The sequence below is a fragment of the Schistocerca piceifrons genome, chromosome 8, assembly GCF_021461385.2.
Source record: "Schistocerca piceifrons isolate TAMUIC-IGC-003096 chromosome 8, iqSchPice1.1, whole genome shotgun sequence".
NCBI lineage: Eukaryota > Metazoa > Arthropoda > Insecta > Orthoptera > Acrididae > Schistocerca > Schistocerca piceifrons.
In genome coordinates, this window is record NC_060145.1 from 151071456 (window position 1) to 151095735 (window position 24280).

Consider the following 24280-nt stretch of genomic DNA (forward strand, 5'->3'; position numbering starts at 1 on the left):
TCTTTCTATGTATTCGCAATACATTACATTTGTCTATGTTAAGGGTCAGTTGCCACTCCCTGCACTAAGTGCCTATCCGCTGCAGATCTTCCTGCATTTCGCTACAATTTTCTAATGCTGCAACTTCTCTGTATACTACAGCATCATCCGCGAAAAGCCGCATGGAACTTCCGACACTATCTACTAGGTCATTTATATATATTTATATGTTTGTTGTTGTGGTCTTCAGTCCTGAGACTGGTTTGATGCAGCTCTCCATGCTACTCTATCCTGTGCAAGCTTTTTCATCTCCCAGTACCTACTGCAACCTACATCCTTCTGAATCTGCTTAGTGTATTCATCTCTTGGTCTCCCTCTACGATTTTTACCCTCCACGCTGCCCTCCAATACTAAATTGGTGATCCCTTGATGCCTCAGAACATGTCCTACCAACCGATCCCTTCTTCTGGTCAGGTTGTGCCACAAACTTCTCTTCTCCCCAATCCTATTCAATACTTCCTCATTAGTTATGTGATCTACCCATCTAATCTTCAGCATTCTTCTGTAGCACCACATTTCGAAAGCTTCTATTCTCTTCTTGTCCAAACTATTTATCGTCCATGTTTCACTTCCATACATGGCTACACTCCATACGAATACTTTCCTGACACTTAAATCAATACTGGATGTTAACAAATTTCTCTTCTTCAGAAACGCTTTCCTTGCCATTGCCAGCCTACATTTTATATTCTCTCTACTTCGACCATCATCAGTTATTTTGCTCCCCAAATAGCAAAACTCCTTTACTACTTTAAGTGCCTCATTTCCTAATCTAATTCCCTCCGCATCACCCGACTTAATTAGACTACATTCCATGATCCTTGTTTTGCTTTTGTTGATGTTCATCTTATATCCTCCTTTCAAGACACTGTCCATTCCATTCAACTGCTCTTCCAAGTCCTTTGCTATCTCTGACAGAATTACAATGTCATCGGCGAACCTCAAAGTTTTTATTTCTTCTCCATGAATTTTAATACCTACTCCGAATTTTTCTTTTGTTTCCTTTACTGCTTGCTCAATATACAGATTGAACAACATCGGGGAGAGGCTACAACCCTGTCTTACTCCCTTCCCAACCACTGCTTCCCTTTCATGTCCCTCAACTCTTATAACTGCCATCTGGTTTCTGTACAAATTGTAAATAGCCTTTCGCTCCCTGTATTTTACCTCTGCCACCTTTAGAATTTGAAAGAGAGTATTCCAGTCAACATTGTCAAAAGCTTTCTCTAAGTCCACAAATGCTAGAAACGTAGGTTTGCCTTTCCTTAATCTTTCTTCTAAGATAAGTCGTAAGGTCAGTATTGCCTCACGTGTTCCAGTGTTTCTACGGAATCCAAACTGATCTTCCCCGAGGTTGGCTTCTACTAGTTTTTCCATTCGTCTGTAAAGAATTCGTGTTAGTATTTTGCAGCCGTGACTTATTAAGCTGACAGTTCGGTAATTTTCACATCTGTCAACACCTGCTTTCTTTGGGATTGGAATTATTATATTCTTCTTGAAGTCTGAGGGTATTTTGCCTGTTTCATACATCTTGCTCACCAGATGGTAGAGTTTTGTCAGGACTGGCTCTCCCATAGCCGTCAGTAGTTCCAATGGAATATTGTCTACTCCGGGGGCCTTGTTTCGACTCAGGTCTTTCAGTGCTCTGTCGAACTCTTCACGCAGTATCATATCTCCCATTTCATCTTCATCTACATCCTCTTCCATTTCCATAATATTGTCCTCAAGTACATCGCCCTTGTATAGACCCTCTATATACTCCTTCCACCTTTCTGCTTTCCCTTCTTTGCTTAGAACTGGGTTTCCATCTGAGCTCTTGATATTCATACAAGTGGTTCTCTTATCTCCAAAGGTCTCTTTAATTTTCCTGTAGGCGGTATCTATCTTACCCCTAGTGAGATAGGCCTCTACATCCTTACATTTGTCCTCTAGCCATCCCTGCTTAGCCATTTTGCGCTTCCTGTCGATCTCATTTTTGAGACGTTTGTATTCCTTTTTGCCTGTTTCACTTACTGCATTTTTATATTTTCTCCTTTCATCAATTAAATTCAATATTTCTTCTGTTACCCAAGGATTTCTACCAGCCCTCGTCTTTTTACCTACTTGATCCTCTGCTGCCTTCACTACTTCATCCCTCAAAGCTACCCATTCTTCTTCTACTGTATTTATTTCCCCCATTCCTGTCAATTGCTCCCTTATGCTCTCCCTGAATCTCTGTACAACCTCTGGTTCTTTTAGTTTATCCAGGTCCCATCTCCTTAAATTCCCACCTTTTTGCAGTTTCTTCAGTTTTAATCTACAGGTCATAACCAATAGATTGTGGTCAGAGTCCACATCTGCCCCTGGAAATGTCTTACAATTTAAAACCTGGTTCCTAAATCTCTGTCTTACCATTATATAATCTATCTGATACCTTTTAGTATCTCCAGGGTTCTTCCATGTATACAACCTTCTTTCATGATTCTTAAACCAAGTGTTAGTTATGATTATGTTGTGCTCTGTGCAAAATTCGACCAGGCGGCTTCCTCTTTCATTTCTGTCCCCTAATCCATATTCACCTACTATGTTTCCTTCTCTCTCTTTTCCTACACTCGAATTCCAGTCACCCATGACTATTAAATTTTCGTCTCCCTTCACAATCTGAATAATTTCTTTTATTTCATCATACATTTCTTCAATTTCTTCGTCATCTGCAGAGCTAGTTGGCATATAAACTTGTACTACTGTAGTAGGCGTGGGCTTCGTATCTATCTTGGCCACAATAATGCGTTCACTATGCTGTTTGTAGTAGCTTACCCGCATTCCTATTTTCCTATCATTATTAAACCTACTCCTGCATTACCCCTATTTGATTTTGTGTTTATAACCCTGTAGTCACCTGACCAGAAGTCTTGTTCCTCCTGCCACCGAACTTCACTAATTCCCACTATATCTAACTTCAACCTATCCATTTCCCTTTTTAAATTTTCTAACCTACCTGCCCGATTAAGGGATCTGACATTCCACGCTCCGATCCGTAGAACGCCAGTTTTCTTTCTCCTGATAACGACATCCTCTTGAGTAGTCCCCGCCCGGAGATCCGAATGGGGGACTATTTATATATATTTATATATATTTATATATTTATATATATTTATATATATTGTGAAAACTGCGTTGCAATTTAAGATAACATTAGATATTTTAGATCTAAACCTGAAATAAAGGTGATTAAATTTTCAGTTAGGTTGAACTTAAGAAATCCATTGTCCTATGGACTTAGCAGAGACGCGCTTAGCCGGAGATCTTACCACTTCAGACACTCGCCGCGGGCCGACTGCCGTGGGCCACTACCAAGGGTGCTTCACAGATACAAACGGAAGTGAGCAGAGAGGCAGCTTCCTATACCAACATGACAAGGGACGGACAGGACCATACTAAGAATAGAAACCTCTTTGCTTTTAGAAAGCGTAGCTACCTGTTCCGACATTGGTCCTACTGTTCTCTAGTAGACAGGCTCGTCTGCTAACATCAAGCATGCAACTAGAAATACATTTGCTCATTCATCCTTTCACACAGAAGGGAAGGGGAATGACAGTATCTTATAATATACAGTATACAGGGTGTTACAAAAAGGTATGGCCAAACTTTCAGGAAACATTCCTCACACACAAACAAAGAAAATATGTTATGTGGACATGTGTCCGGAAACGCTTACTTTCCATGTTAGAGCTCATTTTATTACTTCTCTTAAAAACACATTAATCATGGAATGGAAACACACAGCAACAGAACGTACCAGCGTGACTCCAAACACTTTGTTACAGGAAATGTTCAAAATGTCCTCCGTTAGCGAAGATACATGCATCCACCCTCCGTCGCATGGAATCCCTGATGCGCTGATGCAGCCCTGGAGAATGGCTTATTGTATCACAGCCGTCCACAATACGAGCACGAAGAGTCTCTACATTTGGTACCGGGGTTGCGTAGACAAGAGCTTTCAGATGCCCCCATAAATGAAAGTCAAGAGGGTTGAGGTCAGGAGAGCGTGGAGGCCATGGAATTGGTCCGCCTCTACCAATCCATCGGTCACCGAATCTGTTGTTGAGAAGCGTACGAAAACTTCGACTGAAATGTGCAGGAGCTCCATCGTGCATGAACCACATGTTGTGTCGTACTTGTAAAGGCACATGTTCTAGCAGCACAGGTAGAGTATCCCGTATGAAATCATGATAACGTGCTCCATTGAGCGTAGGTGGAAGAACATGTGGCACAGTCAAGATATCACCAACAATGCCTGCCCAAACGTTCACAGAAAATCTGTGTTGATTGCACAATTGCGTGCGAATTCTCGTCAGCCCACACATGTTGATTGTGAAAATTTACAATTTGATCACGTTGGAATTAAACCTCATCCGTAAAGAGAACATTTGCACTGAAATGAGGATTGACACATTGTCGGATGAACCATTCGCAGAAGTGTACCCGTGGAGGCCAATCAGCTGCTGATAGTGCTTGCACACGCTGTACATGGTACGGAAACAACTGGTTCTCCCGTAGCACTCTCCATACAGTGACGTGGTCAAGTTACCTTGTACAGCAGCAACTTCTCTGGAGCTGACATTAGGGTTATCGTCAACTGCACGAAGAATTGCCTCGTCCATTGCAGGTGTCCTCGTCGTTCTAGGTCTTCCCCAGTCGCGAGTCATAGGCTGGAATGTTCCGTGCTCCCTAAGACGTCGATCAATTGCTTCGAACGTCTTCCTGTCGGGACACCTTCGTTCTGGAAATCTGTCTCGATACAAACGTACCGCGCCACGGCTATTGCCCCGTGCTAATAATAATAAAAAAATAGTTCTGAGCACTATGCGACTTAACTTCTGTGGTCATCAGTCGCCTAGAACTTAGAACTAATTAAACCTAACTAACCTAAGGACATCACACACATCCATGCCCGAGGCAGGATTCGAACCTGCGGCCGTAGTGGTCGTTCGACTCCAGACTGTAGCGCCTAGAATCACACGGCCACTCCGGCCGGCCCCGTGCTAATCCATACATCAAATGGGCATCTGCCAACTCCGCATTTGTAAACACTGCACTGACTGCAGAAGCACGTTCGTGATGAACACTAACCTGTTGATGCTAAGCTCTGATGTGCTTGATGCTAGTACTGTAGAGCAATGAGTCACATGTCAACACAAGCACCGAAGTCAACATTACCTTCCTTCAATTGGGCCAACTGGCGGCGAATCGAGGAAGTACAGTACATACTGACGAAACTAAAATGAGCTCTAACATAGAAATTAAGCGTTTCCGGACACATGTCCACATAACATCTTTTCTTTCTTTGTGTGTGAGGAATGTTTCCTGAAAGTTTGGCCGTACCTTTTTGTAACACCCTGTATAAAAGAAAGCGGATGTAGGTTCCGTATGAGACGGTGTGACACGAATTACATATAAACTGTGTTTTAAAGTGTAGTGGTGTGACAGATGGTTCTTAGTTATGTGTAAAAGTAGCGCGTTCCACTGCTCAGTCTCCTCCCAGATAGAGTCAGAAACACCACAGTAAATTTAGAAGTAGAATGTATGCCGTAAATGACAACAGATTTAAGAAGTTAACATGAAAGGAATCCAACAGAGACCTTTCAAGTGTAGTCCACCTTTGGGGCTACACAGTGGCTGAGGGGTGTGTGCTGTGTGTGCGGCGGCAGGACGAGGTGGTGCTGCTGGTGCGGCGCGTGGCGCGCAACTTCCGCGGCGGCGGCGGCTCCGGGTCGGCGTCGGCATCGGGCAGCGGCGCCGGCAGCAGCGACGACGCAGGCGGCGGGGGCGGCTGCGGCCAGGGCGAGGCGGAGGGCATCGCCATGGCCGTGGTGTCGCCCGCCGTGTCCTGACACCGGCCCGCCACGCCGGCGGCTGCGGCGGCGGCGGCGGCAGGGGCGGCGGCCAGCCCCACGGCGGGAGAGCCGCCGCCTCCGCCCCACGGCCTCGTCTCGTCCGCCTCCACCCCCAAGAAGTACCCTCCGCCGCCCCCGCCTCCGCCCCCACCGGCGTTGCCACAGAACAAGCACCACAGCCTGCCGCGCCGCGCCAAGACGGCGGAGCAGCCCCGCGGCCACCACCATCACCACCACCACCAGGCGAGTCCCAGACCCCGCTGCTAGCTGCTGCCCCTGGCCACTGCTATGAGGTCCAAGCTCCTCGCGACGAAATCCTTGTACACGGTGTCTCAGGAAGAATCCATACAAATTATAAAAATTGGATGTACGCACGAGTGTGTGTGAGTGTGCGCATGCATGCGTGCGTGCGTGCGTGCTTGTGTGTGTGTGTGTGTGTGTGTGTGTGTGTGTGTGTGTGTGTGTGTGTGTGTGTGTCCCACACCTCCTCCTAAATCACATAGCCGATTTCAAGCAACCTTGGTACACATGTGCCTTCATGTATCTTACTGTCATACGACAATCGCTGTTGGGGTAGGAAGCACGTACCTATCAAATGAGTGGGAGTGAAAAAGAAGCGTAGCCAGTGACTCGTCGATTCCCAGACTTCATTTCATTTATTATTATTATTTATTGAGAATGAGAGCACTTAGCGACTTGCAACAAATTTTACATACAATTTTGTCTTGTTGACAAAGCCTCCACAATGAGGAAAGGAAAAATGTTTATCACTCACTATCTTTTCCGCTGTTTGTGCAGTAAAAGTGCCACATGAGGCATGACGTTACAATTTATTACTTTTTTCAAACTTCCTGGCAGATTAAAACTGTGTGCCGGCCGAGACTCGAACTCGGGACCTCTGCCTATCGCGGGCAAGTGCTCTACCAACTGAGCTACCCAAACACGACTCACGCCCCGTCCTCACAGCTTTACTTCTGCCAGTACCCCGTCTCCTACCTTCCAAACTTTACAGAAGCTCTCCTGCGAACCTTGCAGAAATAGCACTCGTGAAAGAAAGGATATTGCGGAGACATGGCTTAGCCACAGCCTGGGGGATGTTTCCAGAATGAGATTTTCACTCTACAGCGGAGTATGCGCTGATATGAAACTTCCTGTCAGATTAAAACTGTGTGCCGGACCGAGACTCGAACTCGGGACCTTTGCCTTTCGCGGGCAAGTGCTCTACCACCTGAGCTACCCAAACACGACTCACGGCCCGTCCTCACAGCCGTACTTCTGCCAGTATCTCGTCTCCTACATTCCAAAATTTTACAGGGGAGCTTCTGTAAAGGTGGGAAGGTAGGAGACAAGATACTGGCAGAAGTAAGGCTGTGAGGATGGGGTGTGAATCGTGTTTGGGTAGCTCAGGTGGTTAGCCGGCACGGTACCTCAACGTGTTCGGTCAGAGGGCTGCGTGCTCTCTGTGATAAAAAAAACTGAGTCAAGGAACCAACGATAAATTTGAACGGATGTCTTGTGACGTCCACCCCGACCAAACACAACGAACTATATCGAAAAAAAAAAGCCGGCACGGTAGCTCAGCGTGCTCGGTCAGAGGGTTAGCTGCCCTCTGTAATAAAAAAAAACTGAGTGAACGGATCAACAAACTACCTGAAAGGGTGTCATCGGACGTCCGCCACGAACGAATCCAACGAACAATATAGAACAAAATGAGATAAAAAAAAGGTGGTAGAGCACTTGCCCGCGAAAGGCAAAGGTCCCGAGTTCGAGTCTCCGTCCGGCACATAGTTTTAATATGCCAGGACGTTTCATAACAGCGCACACTCCGCTGCAGAGTGAAAATCTCATTCTATTAGTTTTTTATTAGTAACTGTATTCACAATAGCCGGCCGCTGTGGCCGAGCGGTTCTAGGCGCTTCAGTCCGGAACCACGCTGCTGCTACGGTCGCAGGTTCGAATACTGCCTCGGGCATGGATGTGTGTGATGTCCTTAGATTAGTTAGGTTTAAGTAGTTCTATGTTTAGGGGACTGATGACCTCTGATGTTAAGTCCCACAGTGCTTAGAGCCATTTGAACCATTTTTATTCGCATTACATTTTACAGACAGTATACAATTATACCACTGAATGTAGGTGAAAAATTATATCATCATACGACACGTGGCTCAGGGGATATGTCATAAACAACGAGATGCGTGAAAAACTGCCGCATCACGCATGACGTTTAAATGTATTACTTCTTTGCTACTTACTCTATATCCAATAAATTTCGTACACAATATCCACATATGCCGCTGAATGTACTGAATGCACCGACATCATCATATCAAAGTACGACACATGGTTCAGGAGATATGACATCATAAACAGTGAGATGCGTAAAAATTGCAACATCGTGCATGACGTTTATAGTTATTACTTCGTTGATGCTAACACCATTCGCAACGTATTTTCCAACCAGTATCCGCGTATGCCCGGTGAATGTATCTACAAAATTACACTACTCAGCATTAAAATTGCACATGATAATCGGGTATTCATTGGACAAATATATTATATTAGAACTGACGTGTGATTACATTTTCACGCAATTTGGGTGCATATGTCCTGAGAAATCAGTACGCAGAACAACCACCTCTGGCCGTAATAACGGCCTTGATACGCCTGGGCATTGAGGCAAACAGAGCTTGGATGGCGTATATAGGTACAGCTGCCCATGCAGCTTCAAAAGGATACCACAGTTCATCAAGGGTACTGACTGGCGTATCGTGACGAGCCAGTTGCTCGGCCACCATTGGCCAGACGTTTTCAATTGGCGAGAGATCTGGAGAACGTGCTGGCCAGGGCAGCAGTGGAACATTTTCTGTATCCAGAAAGTCCCGTACAGGACCTGTAACATGCGGTCGTGCATTATCCTGCTGAAATGTAGGGTTTCGCAGGGATCGAATGAAGGGTAGAGCCACGGGTCGTAATACATCTGAAATGTAACGTCCACTGTTCAAAGCGCCTTCAATGCGATCAAGAGGTGACCGAGACGTGTAAACAATGGCACCCCATACCATGACGCTGGGTGATACGCCAGTATGGCGATGACGAATACACGCTTCCAATGTGCGTTCACTGCGATGTCGCCAAACGCGGATGCGACCATCACGATGCTGTAAACAGAACCTGGATTCATCCGAAAAAATGACGTTTTGCCATTCGTGCACCCAGGTTCGTCGTTGAGTACACCAGCGCAGACGCTCCTGTCTGTGATGCAGCGTCAAGGGTAACCGCAGCCATGGTCTCCGAGCTGATAGTCCATGCTGCTGCAAACGTCGTCGAACTGTTCATGCAGATGGTTGTTGTCTTGCAAACGTCCCCATCTGTTGACTCAGGGATCGAGACGTGGCTGCACGATCCGTTACAGCCATGCGGATAAGATGCCTGTCATCTCGACTGCTACCGATACGAGGCCGCTAGGATCCAGAGCACAGCGTTCCCTATTACCCTCCTGAAGCCACCGATTCCATATTCTGCTAACAGTCATTGGATCTTTGACCAACGCGAGCAGCAGTGTCGAGATACGATAAACCGCAATCGCGATAGGCTACAATCCGACCTTTGTCAAAGTCTGGAACGTAATGGTACGCATTTCTCTTCCTTTAACGAGGCATCACAACAATGTTTCACCAGGCAACGCCGTTCAACTGCTGTTTGTGTATGAGAAATCGGTTGGAAACTTTCCTCATGTCAGCATGCTCTGAAAAGCTAATGGTTTGCATATGACAGCATCTTCTTGCTGTCGATTAAATTTCGCGTCTGTAGCACGTCATCTTCGTGGTGTAGAAATTTTAATGGCCAGTAGTGTATATCACGGTACGACTCACAGTTCGGTAGAGATGACGTAATAAACATTAAGCACGAGGCCAGGCACTGCGTGGTACGTGTGTGGACGCACAGTATAAAAAAAATACCTGGACAATTCCGGTTTTCTCCGATACTTTTCGGTATGCATTGATATGACAGGAACATATGCACTATTCTGAATGGTTTCCGAGATAGAACACATTTAAACATTGCAACATGCGTTTTACGAAGTACCAACTGAAAAATTTATGTATTTTTAAAACTTTCTTCTCTAAGCATTATCGTACACTTTACAGTATACATGTTGTACAGTCTGCAATAAACGTTTCAATGTCCCACCGTCAACTTCAGTGCATTTGTGCGCTCCTTACAGAACATATTCTGTTGCTTTTCTGACAGCCTCCGCACGTTCTCTAATGAGGGCAGCAGAGTACGTGAATGCGATCAAGCAGTTCATCTCGCGGATTCAGCTTTCATTTGTATACTTCTGAACTTTTATTATTATTTAGCGCATGACTTACAAAATTATATTTTATAAGTACGTACAATTAAGTTGGTACAAGATAAAATGATACGAATTATTGCGAGGAAGTATGGAAATTCCCGTTACAAACTTGTATGACTTGTAGAGAGAAGTGAGTAAATAATATTCTGAATAGCAACCCATGTCCGAAAACGTTCCATTTCACGTGTTTCACTCATCCAGCTCTGTTTGAGGAACTGAATCATGGGTGATGTAGTACAATTATTAGGTAACAAGTCGAAAGGAAACATAATGAAACAGATATTTATCACTTAAGCAGATTTGCCTGTATAAACATTTAAACATTTTGTGTTTACATTATTCCAAAACAAAAAAACAAAAAAGAACCCAGTGTATCGCATGTATAGAGCAGTACTGACGCATTAAAACATCGGCTCGATGTGGTGACCACCATTGTTGTTACAGACATTGCCCCTACGGAGCATGTTCTGGTACACACTCTCCACCTCACACCTGGTGCCTCTTCAATTTCTAGTGCAGCAGCCAGATCTTCTCCTGTCTCTACAGGAGCCTCGTAAATTAAACTTTTTCTCAAGGCAGACGGTAAGTGCCAGCAGGAGAGCGTCTGACGTGGTACACGTCATCCTGTCTACCCTATTGCATATTAGGAAAAGCAACTCTGAGATCTTTCTCTTTCCCTCAGCACACGTGGACGCGATGTACATCTGAAATGATACAGTCGTAAAACGGAAAGGCGACGTTTCCGGACATGGGTCCGTATTCAAAGTGCTGTGTACTCACTCCCTTCTAGAAGTCCTAGAAGTGTGTAATGAGGTTTCCCGAACACCCTGCTTAGCCCGCGATCATTCGGCATACTTCATTACGTCATGCTGCCAGAGATTGTGTTCATGTCCTCGCTGGTGGCAGCACCGCTCTCTTACGAAGACACACCACTCAATGCATTTACCTATGTCTTCTCAGCAACAAGAACTCGCTTCCATTCACTACTAACAACAAGAGAACACGGATTTTAATAAATTTTTTTATATTTATGGTACGTGAAGTTTAGAACTCAAAAATCAATCATCCAAAACAATTTGATGCAACTCTCAAAATTCTCGAGAAAATCGATTTTGAAATTGAATGAATAATGGCACAGGCTACTATATCATACGGACAAACGGGTGAATGCGAGGAACAGGCCGAAAAAGGAGGAGGGTGAAAGAAATGGTTCAAATGGTTCTAAGCACTATGGGACTTAACAACTGAGGTCATCAGTCCCCTAGAACTTAGAACTACTTAAACCTAACCAACCTAAGGACATCACACACATCCATGCCCGAGGCAGGATTCGAACCTACGACCGTAGCAGCAGCGCCGCTCCGGACTGAAGCGCCTAGAACCGCTCGGTCACAGCGGCCGGCAGGGACAAAGGAGCCTACGGAATGTTTGTGTCGAACAGTCATAGAAAGCTTATTATCTAAAACCGAGAGAAATAATAAATGACTGCTGCTACTTTAGTAAGGATGAGTAATTCAACTGTGTTTCGTCATTAAGGTCAAGATTCTTTGATAAATAAACACCAGTCATAGATTCCTGACCTAGTCCCTAATGACCAAATAAAGTACTACTACTCACCCATATTAAAGTAGCAGCAGCCAGTTATTATTCCTCTCGCAATTAGATAATAAACTTGTTATAACTGTTCCTCACACACATCCTACAGATTCTTTTTTTTTTCTCCTTCTCTCGCAATTAGATAATAAACTTGTTATAACTGTTCCTCACACACATCCCACAGATTTTTTTCTCCCTCTCCCCTCCCCCTTTTTTTCGGCCTGTTCGTCACATTCAGGTTGCAAATATGACATAGTAGCCCGTGTCGTTATTCACTTGTACAACGTATTTGGTTTATACAATACATTCATATAGTTTTAATACTTCCATATACTGTAATACAAAATCTGTTTCTTCAGAGTCTCTCTGGGTACTACATTATGCTCGTGTTTTGTATCAACATAGTCATAAAAGGTCACATTTATTTGTACAACAAATTTTTCACAGCTATGAACACTCGCTGAAGTTGCGTGGACTATCTGATTAGTATTAACTTATCTGACGATTGCCTAAGAATCCGAAAGCCGGTTCGTAACGAACTGTAAAATAAATATTATTATGGGACCCTAATGCTGTGTATTCAGATTTTTAAAATTTGTGTTAATTAATACATATCTGTCATTTTATGAAAATGCACGTCTTTTTTATGCCTAATTAAGCACCGCGCGGGGTAGCCACGCGGTCTAGGGCGCCTTGTCACGGTCCGCGGGGCTCCCCCCGTCGGAGGTTCGAGTCCTCCCTGGGGTATGGGTGTGTGTGTTGTCCTCAGCGTAAGTTAGTTTAAGTTAGATTAAGTAGTGCGTAAGCTTGGGGACCGATGACCTCAGCATTTTGGTCCCATAAGACCTTACCACAAAAAATTTCCTAATTAAGTATCACATACAAAACTCCAGTTTTTTTCATTCCAAATATAAATACTAAAGATCGTTCCAATTGTTACCGTAGGCGCGTCCACATTGGACGTATTTCGTTAAGTTACAATTCCTTGTACAAGGGCGGCCAACAATACAATGCAGTGCTAATATCAACACCGTTAATACATTTACCTTCTAGTACATCTTGTACTGAAGCTCAAAAGGAAGTCCCTCCTATAATGTCTTTCATACGCACAGTTGCGCTTCGAGGAATAAAACTTGTTCATTGTCCAGAGAGTGTAAAGCTAACTTTACATAATCAGTGTTATACCATTGCTGGACGCGCTCAATCATTCAGCTTAAATTTACATGAAATATGGAAAATGAGATGTTCTCAATAAAGGTACAGTGTCTCTGTACCTCAGTTCGAACATCTAACCAGATACATATCAAATACAGCTCACTGGGAGCTGAGGATGGTATGGCGGTACAATGAGATGCCATACTTAATTACTTAATTTGGGGGGGGGGGGCGTATTAAATCGATCCTAGCCGTATGAGTATGGGTTCTGCGGCTTCTGGAAGTTTCCCCACATTCATTCAGCAGAATACTGGGCATGGCTTCCAGTTCAAATACACAACCAAAAATATATGGTTTTCAATACGTATTACTTCTACTTGATTTATTGCATGCAACATTAAACAATAGAAGACACGAAGGTAACGAGATAGCTCCACGAAAGAGATCAGATTTACATCAGCAAATCAAGTGCAATATAAAGCTTCTATGTTGAACAGTCATCTTTTAAAGTTTATTCCTTGCTTAACTTTCGAGGTCAATGGTACGGTTTAAGTGGATGTTGTTGTAGATATCCAACAAGATTTTATAGATCGTTCTGAGGTTGTATTTCTTCCTATTTCAGATTCATAATTTTCCGTAATAATCTGTCATCAGTACGACACAGGAACGAATATATCTTCAGTAAGTATTACTAACTTGTCAGTTACATGTTGGGTTTAATCATATCAGGATATAATTCCTTATTACTGAAAACAAAAAAGGATCGTCCATAATCATTTTTACAATATAAAAATAGACTGAAGAGTCAAAACATTAGGAGCACTGAGAGAATGAGGGCAGCCTGGCCGCGTTGGGGACACGTGAGCAAATTGGGAAATCCACTGCCATAAACTACTTTGACAATGACCAGACTGTTATGGCCTGGCGCATATAAACGAGCATTTCGAAACGGCGATGCTCGTCGGTTGTTTGCTAGTTACTGTCGTGAGCGTCGATAGAAACTGGGTGAAGAACGGTGAAACGAGGAATACGACACAACGTGTTGGATATCCACGCCTCATCACATAATGTGGAGGTCTGAGGCTAGCCCGCTCTATGAAGCAGGATAGAGGGTGATCTGTGGCAGAACTGATAACATAATAAAATGATAGCGTTGGCACAAATGCTTAGGAGCACATTGTTTAGAACACATTGTTGAACATGCTGCTCCGCAGCAGGTAGCCCCCACGTGTTGACATGTTGACCCCTTGGCAACGTCAGTTACGACTGAAGTTGGCACAGGATCGTGGATCAATGGAAACGCGTCGCTTTGTAGGATATATCACATTTCTTGTTACACTAAGTCGATAGTCGTGTCCGGATACGTCATCATCCAGACAAATGGCTGATCGAAACATACACCACACCATGGACGCAGACTGGTGGTGACAGTATTTTGCTATGGGGCTTGGGGGATATTCACGTGGGCCTCCATGGTACCTGTTGTGGTAATCTATCACTATGACAGCTGTGACCTACATGAGCATTACTGCGGACCACCTCTATGCCTTCACGCATAATATCTCCCTGATATCAATGGTATCTTCCAGTAGGATAACTCTCCTTATCACAAAGCCAGAATCGTGCTGCAGTGGTTTGAGGAGCATAGCGGTGATCTCACGTTTATGTCTTGGTCACCAAATTCGTCTGATCTGAATCAAATGGCACACCTGGAACTGTACCGGGCGCCAGCTCAGCACCCACAAACAGCCAACTCGTAATTTAACGGAATACAGCGATCTGTGCGTAGAAATCGGATGCCTCGGGAAACTCAGCAAGGGCACGTCGCATCCAACCCACAGAGTCGCTACTGTTCAAAATGGCTCTGAGCACTGTGGGACTTAACTTCTGATGTCATCAGTCCCCTAGAACTTAGAACTACTTAAACCTAACTAACCTAAGGACATCACACACATCCATGCCCGAGGCAGGATTCGAACCTGTGACCGTAGCGGTCGCGTGGTTCCAAACTGTAGCGGCTAGAACCGCTCGGCCACCCCGGCCAGCCAGTCGCTACTGTATTGGGTTCCCTAGGTGGAGCAAAGCGCTGATCAGCACTTGCTCATAAATAATGTTTTGGGTTGGTAGTATGATAAAAGCCTTGGGACACCTCTTAGTATCGTGTCGGACTCACTTTTGCCCGGCGTAGTGCAGCAGCTCAACGTGGTATGGACTCAGAGGAATACTGAACCATGCTCCCTCTACAGCTGTCCATAACTGCAAAAGTGTTACAGATGTAGTTGCACGAGCTTACCTCTTGATTATGCCCCATGAATGTTCGATGGGATTCATGTCGGGCGATCTCGATGGCGAAATCATTTGCTAGAATTGCCCTGAATGTTCTTCATACCAATCGTGAACAACTGTGGTCCAGTGACATGGTTCATTGTCACCCATAAAAATTTCATCGTTGATGGGAACATGAATCCCATGAATGGCTGCAGGATAGTCTCCAAGTAGCCAAACAGGGCAAAGGATGCTGTCCATTCCACTAGACACAGACCATACCATTGTGGAGCCACCAGCAGCTTACACAGTGCCTTGTTGACAACTTGGGTCCACTGCTTCCTGGGATCTGCACCACAGTCTGAAACGTCCCCTCAGAAAAATTTATGAATGACTCTGCTGATAAACCTCTTACATTATTTGATTTTCAAACAGCTGAGCAGAACTGAACGTACTCAGACAGTTCGCTCTTTACCTATTCTGATCAACACTAAACTGACACACAATATTTTCAGCGCAACGCAATCAAAAATCCCTACAAAAGAATGGCCCTGACTAACAATAACCTGTCCGCAGCTCGTGGTCTCGCGGTAGCGTTCTCGCTTCCCGAGCACGGGGTCCCGGGTTCGATTCCCGGCGGGGTCAGGGATTTTTCCTGCCTCGAGATGACTGGGTGTTGTTGTGTCGTCTTTATCATCATCATTCATCCCCATTACGATCGGAGGAAGGCAATGGCAAACCACCTCCATTAGGACCTTGCCTAGTAAGGCGGCGCGGGTCTCCCGTGTCGCTCCCCTACGCTCTGTAAAGGAGTACGGGACTCATCATCATCATCAACAACAATAACCTATACCTTTCATGAATCACTTACCTCACAAAAATCTTCGTTACTCGAACTACTGCAATACAGCCAGCTAAGTAAAATATTCAAACTACTGAAGGCACTAACTACTGATAGGCATAGTCAGCAAATGAAAGATTTTGATAGAGAACAAACAATGTAATTACCTTAATAGTGTTCAAAAGTCATAACATATGTATCAGTTCATGGCATCCAGTCTTACAAATTTACTCTCTCTGATGGACACACGTCCAGGTCATTCGCTCTCAAAATTCTGCCATCTCTCTCTCCACATCCACCACTGCTGGCGGCTCACCTCCAACTGCGCAACGCTACGCGCTCTTCACACCCAACTGCACAACACTACAATAGAGAATATTTCAACAATGCCAACCAGCCACAGAGTGCACACAGCACAGCCAGTGATTTTCATACAGAGCGCTAGGTGACGTCACCAACATAAAAACCTAAACAGCCTACTTACCCTACTATCAGCCCTTACCATCTGAACTCGCAACTCATCTGATCAGACCACGATTTTCCAGTCGTCCAGGGTCCAACCGATATGGTCAGCAGCCCCAAGATATGAAATGCAGGCGATGTTGTGCTGTCAGCAAAGGCACTAACGACGGTTGTCTGCTGCCATACCTCATTAATGCCAAATTTCGCCGCGCTGTCCTAACGGATACGCTCATCGTACGTCCTACAGTGATTCCTGCGGTTATTTCACGCAGTGTTGCTTGTCTGTTGGCACTAACAATTCTACTCAAACGCCGCTGCTCTGAAGGCCGTCGGCCACTGCGTTGTCCGTGGTGAGAGGTAATGCCTGAAATTTGGTATTCTCGGCACACTCTTGACACTGTGGATCTCGGAATATTGAAGTCCCCAACGATTTCCAAAATGGAACGTCCTGAGCGATTAAAGTACTCAGTAGTAAAGCCGCTTTATAAAAAGGGAGAAAGGGATAACGTAGATAATTTTAGACCTATTTCTATGCCATCAGTGTTTGCAAAAGTTATTGAAAAGGGTGTGTGTGTGTAAGGTTAATTGGTCATTTTATATCACACGATTTGCTATCAAATGTACAGTTCGGCTTTAGAAGTCGTTTGACAACTGAAAATGCTATATTCTCTTTTCTCTGTGAGGTACTGGATGGGCTAAACAAAAAGTTTCGAACGCTTGGCTTATTTTTTGATTTAACAAAGGCATTTGACTGTGTTGATCTCACAATATTGCTCCAGAAGTTGGACCATTACGGAATAAGGGGAGTAGCTCACAATTGGTTCACCTCTTACTTTAGCAACAGGCAGCAAAAGGTCATTATTCACAATGTTGATAACGGCTGTGATGTGGGATCTGAGTGGGGTACTGTCAAGTGGGGGGTGCCCCAGGGATCAGTGTTGGGGCCGCTCCTGTTCCTTATTTATATAAATGATATGCCCTCTAGTATTCTGTTTGCTGATGACACTAGCTTGGTAGTAAATTTTGTGTGCAACATTAACTCGGTTTCAAGTAGTGCAGTACATGACCCCAGTTCATGGCTTGTAGAAAATAAACTAACGTTAAATCACAGTAAGACTCAGTTTTTACAGTTTCTAACACACAGTTCAACAAAACCTGACGTTTTAATCTCACAGAAAGGGCATATGATTAGTGAAACTGAACAGTTCAAATTCGTAGGTGTTCAGATAGATAGTAAGCTGTCGTGGAAAGCCCACGTTCAGGATCTTGTTCAAAGACTTAATACTGCCATTTTCACTATTCGAACGGTATCGAAAGTGAGTGATACTTCGACACGTAAATTAGTCTACTTCGCTTATTTTCATTCACTTATGTCGTATGGTATTATGTTTTGGGGTAACTCTTCCCATTCTAGAAGGATATTTTTGGCTCAGAAACGGGCGGTTCGGGCAATAAGTGGTGTGAGTTCACGAACCTCTTGTCGACCTCTGTTCGCGAGTCTGGGTATTTTGACATTGCCCTCTCAATATGTATATTCCTTATTGTCGTTTCTTGTTACCAATATTAGTTTATTTCCAAGAACAATACTCAGCAGAAATCAAACCTGCATTTGGATCGGACTTCCTTAACTCTTGTGCAAAAAGATGTGCAGTATACTGCTGCATCCATTTTCAATAAGCTGCCACTCGAATTGAAAAATCTTAGCAGTAATTCACGCGCTTTCATATCGAAACTGAAGAGCTTCCTCATGGGTCAGTCCTTCTATTCTGTCTAAGGAGTTCCCTGAAAAATTAAGCTGATTCTTACTGTACTGCTGATAGCGTTTATTTAAACATATGGTCTGACTTTTTTCAGGTTCATGAACATTTATCTGTTATTACTTTTATGTTGTAATTTCATGTACTGACACGTTCCATGACGTTGCAGATTTGCTCCTCAATTTGGTCCTACGGAACTTGACATGCAAATAAATAAATAAAAATCTAGCTCCAACTACCGTTCCGCGTTCAAAGTCTGTTTAATCCCCGTCGTGCGGCCGTAATTTTTACGTGTATCACCTCAGCACAAATGACAGCTCTGCCAATGCACTATCCTTTTATACCTTGTGCACGCGATGCTACTGCCACCTGCATATGTGCGCCCCAAGGCTTCTGTAACCTCAGTGTTTATGTCCCTCTTCCTTTTGAAGTAAAGACGAGACATGTCAGCTCGAGAGGAGCGACTGCAGCATAACGTGTCTGTGCTGGTTGCCGCAGCCGCACCTGGTGGAGTACTTCGTGCCGCGCAGCGTCAGCGAGTTCAACCTGGCGGGTGTGGTGCCGCCGCCGCCACAGCACGCAGCCGCCCTCGCCGCCCCCGCGACGCCCACGCCCGCGCCACGGCCCTCCTCCGCCGCCTCCGTGCTGCGCGGCTCGTCGACGTCTGCGTCGCGCGGCTGCGAGGCGCGCTCGCGCGAGAAGATGGTGACGTTTGAAGACGACCCTACCGTCACGCCGGCGCGCAAGGCGCTCGCCCTGGAGGACGTCTTCATGTGACGCCGCCGGCCCACGTTCGGCGCGGTCCTGCGCAGGCGCATCCTATGATTCTAGCAGGTGTGGACTTCCTCTCCCACCTTAACAGTGTTCTGCCTGGCTGCCGGTGGTGTTAACATTACCCCACCGTTGTTGTAGTCTTCAGTCCGAAGACTGGTTTCATCGGCTCCCTCGCGAACCTTCCCTGTGCAAGCCTCTTCATTTCTGCGTCAACTGCTGCACGCTACATCCCTTTGTTTATTTATTGAACCTCATGTGACTAGGGCCATCAGCCCCTCTCTTACATAGGACCACAGTTTCACACATACAGTACTTTTTTGACGTCATACTTTCCTAATAAATAAATATTTTAATATGACAAATAGTCTTAAAATGATTTGAGAGTCACAAGTGGCAATGTGAGTAAATAATACCGGCCATGAACTAATAAAGTTAATACTAGCAGTACTCTTTTGCTAGAGGGCCCAGATTTCGTCACCTTTGTACAGTCGTGGACGAAACGAGCGAGACCCTTCGCCTTTTCGTTATGCTGACCCGCACAGCTTTAAAGTCTGCTACACAGCATAACAGGCAAGGCGATGAAGTGCTACCAACATACTATACACAGGCGTGAAATTGAAAAACTATCCGAAATTTGTCAGACTGTTTTCAATCATGTGTAAGACTATATAAAGCTGATTAGTGTGTTGACCACAACACATAAATATAAGATACAAATGAAAGAAGAAACGCTAATTAGTATGAACTGTACTAATAAAAATGAATTTCAGGTTATCGAGATAACGTAACTGTTTCAGTAAGACAAAGTACCCCAGATCGTTAAGAATTAGCAAAATATTATGAGCATTCGGCCGCGAAATGGTCTGTGTCAACGTTCAGACCAGTCATACTGGATTACCGTTGCTGAACTACCATGAAAGTGTGCAAATTTAGAAATGCGTGAAGATTCATAACGAAATTCAGTTAAAAATCATTCAGTGCCACACTTAAGTCAATTCAATTACTGACAGAAGCGGAAAAAGTAGGCAGTAACAAGTATGAAATTCTACAAGAGTTTCATATCGACATCCACAGGGCGCCGGTACAGAATAAAGGTAGCAATAAAACGTATTGAGGGCGCGAGAATTTCTTAAAATCCCTTTACTGATTGTCTATCTGCCTCCATCGAGATTAGAAACGAAAACAAACCAGACCTTCCTTGCAGTACCAAACACCTTTCACTAGACTTGCAGACAACCCAGGCAAACAGCCTTCTATTATTACCCCAGACGTGAATAACCTGGTAATTTCGCAATGAAAATGGCAAAATAATCTGCAGTTTCTGTTGCATAGAGCTTTCTGGACTCAAAAACATGAATTATCTACCTTTATGTGACCGCTTATGTGACAATCATTCGGGATGTTAATCGAAATAACAAAAAACTGTTATTAGCGAGTAAATTTAGTAGCATAATTCTGCACCACCCCATGAAATAAACGGCGACGTAGCTGCCAAACGTATTCTACATTCTTTCGAATTCTCTATTAGACGTGCCACAGCCAGAAAACGTTCACTAGCCGAAGTGTTCCTTAAGGTAGCTAGCAATGGGAATGCTAGCACATCTAAAACGCTGTGACACTAATAGCGGGATCTGAATTACCACGTGTATAGGCAAATTGATTTTATTTGCCTTCCTGCAAACGTGATTTGGATCGAAAGCGTAGCTACGATTAATATACTGATATATCGATTCCAACTGGAACATTTCGAATTAAGAGTAGGGGAAATTATTATGCGGCCCTCATTTTCAGTAACTATTTTCGTTGTTAGGATTTCGTCACGTAAATCGGTAAAAATGGAACCCTACTAGTCTCACTTTCTTGACCGTCTATCTGTCTACCCAACCCTTAAAACCCGTTTACCTCGAGTACGGGTGGACATAATAAGCGGAAATGTATCGCACTTCCTGCAGTATACGGTCCCTTGGTGGTGTAAAAAAGTGAGCTTTGTCAACGCAATCTAAAGATACGGCCGTTTATGTAAAAAAAATTTACGCGAAAGGTCAAAAAATGGCTCTCAGAACTATGCCACCAAACAGCTTAGGTCATCAGTCCCATAGATCTAGAACTAGTTCATCCTACCTAACCTAACACACATCCATGCCCGGGGAAGGATTCGAACTGACGGCGCAAGAAGCCGCGCGGACCGCGATATGACGCCGTTGAGCGCCGGCAAGCTGTTAATATCATCCGGTGTTACTAAAAAGTTATTCACTTCTGGTGAATTATTTTCTGCGCAGTTCATTTAAGAAAGAATAACTAAAATATATTTAATGTTACGGAAGAGGAAGGACGCCTAATTCATCTCCCCTTGTCTTCATTCATAATGTTAGATTCGCAATCTGAGCATACATACTATCCATAGCCACACTTTAGATCCAAGTAATATTCACAGATATGCGAATACAACACATTGGCTTATACTTGAGGTATTTCGTTTCCCACGAAGTGGTGGCAGACGATGCTGTGGCGTCTTCGAAGCGCGAGTTTCGCCAGTGCTAGCTATCTCAGCACATCAGCTGAGCGAACTTGCATAGTATGTTGTTAGCACTTCATCGCCTTGCATGTTATGCTGTGTAGCAGACTTTAAAGCTGTGTGGATCAGCATAACGAAAAGGCGAGGGGTCTCGCTCGTTTTGTCCACGACTGTACATTAGGACCGTTATTAGTCCTGAAAGTTTTCGGAGAATGATACAAATTATTATACATATTTCTGAATTCATGCTCCACTTGAAGGCAAGTTACAGTTAAATTATTGCAAAATACGAAAGCCAGTAATTGACATAAACGTTAGAGTTGAAAAACGGGAAAAACAAAAAAATCGTAATTTCATCCTCCATAAAATTCTCTTAAATACAATTAATTTAAATGTATTTTTCCTGTCTTAACATTGCCAGATAGTTTCACTAACATGATTCACTTGAATGTCATGAATAAATAATCTTTTCAAGTATTTTCAGCCTTCCAGAGACGTGTACCATATGTGTAGATAAATAGAGTGTTTCGTGAAAATAAACTAAGCATTTCGTGCCACAAATCAGTTTCTCCGCCCTTGTGTTTTCCCAAATCAAAAAAGTAAAATAATCTTTATAAATGGGAAATAAAATCAGTTTTTGATGACAGTTTCAAACTTCTTCCCCGGGACGAAACTAGGGACCGCAAAGGGGCGAAATTTTGAACATAAACAGATTTATTATATTGGCCACTACAGTAACACGGCCAAACACTCAACTATAACTATTACACACCGGAAACTACAATGCACGACTGAAATGCGCTGCAATATTTGAACACAAATCCGTGCTAACACACAGGGACTGGAGGCTGTTAATTCGAATGCTGCGCTAGGCCTAACTCACAAAAATATCCTTCGTACATATAAGCTACACGCCACACACTCAAAAAACTCACTCAACAATACAATGGACAGACATCACGTGTGTACGCGCAGCTTAACATTTGTTACCAACTGTGAAAACCGAAAATTCCTAGGGGAACGAAATTAGGTGCTGGGACGATATTAGGACCCCTTGCCTTACTGCTGGTGCCGTTACCACTAATAGTTACAATAGAATAGTAATCATGACAATAACAGCAATAACGATAGTGGCGGATATAAACAGAATCTATAGGAGCACAAGATAGATGTTTTCTGAGACAGCAAATTCTGACAAATGAAATTTAAGAAGACTGCATCGGCTAAGGTTCCTGGGAAAAAAGGAAGACGGAAATTTAAGGAGACTGCTTCGTAACAACGCTGGGAAAAGAGAAATATATGGTTGGAAAGAGTGATGCACTAGGGTAACGAGTGTGTGCTGGGACAATGGCAATCCTTATTGTTGCTTTAGTAGCTACCTGATTAACTGTCTTCCGAAGCTGGAGTTGTTATTCAGTTCTCTAATGTAATGCAGGAGGTTATTACAGAGTCTGGTTTCTCTTACTGACAAGAACTTCGAGAAGGTGGATTAACGATGGAGTGGAATAGAACAGATTTTGCTCTCATGGGAATTGGCGTTTCTGCCATGCTGTTCAGACAAGAACTTTAAGATCGAGGAGAGATATGGCAGACAGCGTAGACAGCCCTTGTCTGTACGGAGCCAAGATAGCTGTGCATATGATGATGAAATTCGGTGAAAGAATCGAGCATCACAGATATAACTAACACAATCATTACTAGTTCCAAGCGTCGTGAGCTTTTCTTCCTGTAATGAAATCTTGGTCCCTCTCTGCAGTTTTCATCTCCCACACGTCCCTTCATAACCAAACTGATCATCCCCCCTCCCCCCCTACCCATGGCTGTGTCTTATCAACTAGTTCCTTTCTTTACTGAAGTTACGCAATAAATTTCTTTTTTCCTCATTTCGATTCTGTACCTTTTCATTAGTTATTTGAGCTACCCTTCTAATATTCGGTATTCTTCTTTTCTTTTCCTTGTGCCTTTGTACCGCACCTTCGCAGGGTAGGCATGGTTATTAACGCTTTTGCAGTTGTTAATTCAAGGAATGATCGGTTGGTAGAAGACATTCTGTGGCATCAAGGGATCACTAATTTAGTATTGGAGAGAATCTTGTGGGATGGGGGGGGGGGGGGGGGGTAAAGGGAAACAAAGAAGAGATGAATACAGTAAGCAGATTCAGAGGGATGTAGGTTGCAGTAGTTACTTGGAGATGAAGAGGCTTGCACAGAATAGAGTAGCATGGAGAGCTGCATCACACCAGTCTTTGGGCTGAAGACCGCAACAACAACAAATTTAAGGGGTGGCCCGATGCTCGCATTCAAATTATTTGTTGGCAACGAGATCTGGCTGAAATCCGAAGTAGAAACCTCTGATATACACTCCTGGAAATGGAAAAAAGAACACATTGACACCAGTGTGTCAGACCCACCATACTTGCTCCGGACACTGCGAGAGGGCTGTACAAGCAATGATCACACGCACGGCACAGCGGACACACCAGGAACCGCGGTGTTGGCCGTCGAATGGCGCTAGCTGCGCAGCATTTGTGCACCGCCGCCGTCAGTGTCAGCCAGTTTGCCGTGGCATACGGAGCTCCATCGCAGTCTTTAACACTGGTAGCATGCCGCGACAGGGTGGACGTGAGCCGTATGTGCAGTTGAC